Source organism: Scylla paramamosain, unplaced genomic scaffold (assembly GCF_035594125.1).
Source record: "Scylla paramamosain isolate STU-SP2022 unplaced genomic scaffold, ASM3559412v1 Contig4, whole genome shotgun sequence".
NCBI classification, from domain to species: domain Eukaryota; kingdom Metazoa; phylum Arthropoda; class Malacostraca; order Decapoda; family Portunidae; genus Scylla; species Scylla paramamosain.
The window spans coordinates 3,212,501-3,215,000 of record NW_026973669.1 but is presented as its reverse complement, the minus strand read 5'-3'; the positions used below and the strand labels follow the sequence as shown (position 1 = coordinate 3,215,000).

The 2,500-nt window shown below is 37.8% G+C and overlaps 1 protein-coding gene across 1 annotated transcript in view; it reads right to left on the bottom strand.

The window, feature by feature from the left end:
- Positions 1–996: 996 nt before the first annotated feature.
- Positions 997–2,500, bottom strand: part of LOC135096468 (chromobox protein homolog 2-like) — a 48,378-nt gene continuing 46,874 nt past the window's right edge. The window contains exon 9 of the mRNA XM_063997971.1: positions 997–2,384. The gene's annotated coding sequence lies outside the window, so the exon portion shown is untranslated. The remainder of the gene's footprint in view (positions 2,385–2,500) is intronic.

The following is a 2,500-nucleotide window of genomic DNA, read 5'->3' as shown; positions in this document are numbered from 1 at the left end:
TTGTTTGTTTGTTTGTTTATTCCTTGTTTTGTTTTCATTTCTTTGCTGTTTTCCTTTTTCTGCCATTTATTTCATTTTATTTTTTTACTTTATTTTTGTTTTATATTTTTTTCTTTATTTTCTCTATTTTTTCTTTATTTTCAATTTTTTTCTTTATTTTCTCTCTATATTTTTTATTATTTAATCATTTAACTTTTCAGATATTTTTTCTTCACTTTTATATATTTTTTTCTTTATTTTCTCTATTCTTTTTCCTTATTTTCTCTATTTTTTTGTTCATTATTTAATCCTTTAATTTTTCTGATATTTTTTCTTCACTTTCTCATCATTTCAATATTTTCTTCATTTTCTTTTTTTATTTATTTATTTTTTGGTTTATTTTGCTTTGAAATGGTTTGATGTGACCTGAATTTGTTTGTTTGTTTGTTTGTTTGTTTGTTTAATATTTCCTTGTACTCGTATTTCATCAACTGATTTCTTTTATTAATTGGTGTTATTGGTTTGTTTGTTTGTTTGTTTTTAATTGTATTTTCTTCAATTTGTTTGTGTATCTCTCTCTCTCTCTCTCTCTCTCATTTGTCTATTTCTCTCTCTCTTTCTCTCTCTCTCATTTGTCTATTTCTCTCTCTCTCTCTTTCTCTCTCTCTCATTTGTCTATTTCTCTCTCTCTCTCTTTCTCTCTCTCTCATTTGTCTATTTCTCTCTCTCTCTCTTTCTCTCTCTCTCATTTGTCTATTTCTCTCTCTCTTTCTCTCTCTCTCATTTGTCTATTTCTCTCTCTCTCATTTGTCTATTTCTCTCTCTCTCTCTTTCTCTCTCTCTCATTTGTCTATTTCTCTCTCTCTCTCATTTGTCTATTTCTCTCTCTCTCTCTCTCTCTCTCATTTGTTTATTTCTCTCTCTCTCTCTCTCTCTTTCTCTCATTTGTCTATTTCTCTCTCTCTCTCTCTCTCTCTCTCTCTCTCTCTCTCTCTCTCTAGGTCAATAAAATAACAGTGACTATTATACCTTTATTGAAAAGTACACACACACACACACACACACACACACACACACATATATATATATATATAAAGGGGCGGAGCTGTGAGGGGGTGAATGACACGTAGGGGGGCTGTGGGGGGTAACTGTGGGTTTGTGAGCATACTGTGGGGGACATGCTGTGGGGCTGTGGGCTGAGCTGAGAGAGAGAGAGAGAGAGAGAGAGAGAGAGAGAGAGAGAGAGAGAGAGAGAGAGAGAGAGAGAGAGGGGCCCACACTACTACTACTACCACCACCACCACTTCTACTACTACTATTATTACCACCACCACTACTACTATTACCACCACCACCACTACTACTACTGTTACTACTACCACCACCACCATCACCACTACCACCACCACCACCACTACCACTACTATTACTACTACTACCACCACCACTTTCTAAAAAAAAGAAAATTAGAAAAATATGATTACAAAAAAGATAAAGTTGAAGAAAAGAAGAAGAAAACCCAAGACAACAACAACAACAACAACAACAACATTAATATAAATAAATAAATAAATACAGTTTCTATTACCACTGGAAAAAATACATACAATAATTTCTGAAGAAGAAGAAGAAGAAGAAGAAGAATGAATAGAAAAAGTTAGAGAGAGAGAGAGAGAGAGAGAGAGAGAGAGAGAGAGAGAGAGAGAAACAAAAAAAACAATTCACAGTAACAAACAAACAAACAAACAAACAAACAAACAAACAAAGCATTAAAACATTGTACTTTCTTAAATATTAACACAACAAAATTAAATAAAAAGAAACATTTGTTCTCTCCTTCCTGTCTGTCTGTCTGTCTGTCTGTCTGTCTGTCTGTGTGTGTGTGTGTGTGTGTGTGTGTGTGTGTGTGTAATAGCCACACACACACACACACACACACACACACACACACACACACACACACACACACACACACACTTCCTGTCCACATCAGTATTACAACCATTCTTATCCTCTGCCCACCAACAACAGCCTTTAGGAACCCCAAGCCTTCAACCATGAGGGGCAGAACCATCTTTCCCCTCCACCTCCCTCTATTGCTTCTATGTGGAAACTCCCTGTATGCCCTCCCAGTGGAATGCCCCTCTGGTTTCTACACAAACAACCAAGGATATCATTTGATCACCACAAGGGCCATGAACAGCCGAACGAGAACCATTTGTGTTTACGTCCAGCCCTACCAGAACCTGAGCATCCTTGTGGGGGTGGAGGGAAGCGAATCGCACCACATGGAGGTCTTGGTGGAGAAGAGCTGCTTCCGGGGCGCCCAGGAGTGGTGGAAGATGTGGGTGATGGTGAGGCGCATCGGGAAGACTCTATCAGGGAACATGGCTAAGATTTACGACCTGCGGGTGAAAACAAATGCATGTGGTAAATTCTGCGACAGTTCTATTGTGATGCGGAGTCTCCACGCCCTCCACATCTGGGCATCTGGGGCAGCAAAGTGGACTGTCTGTGGAAG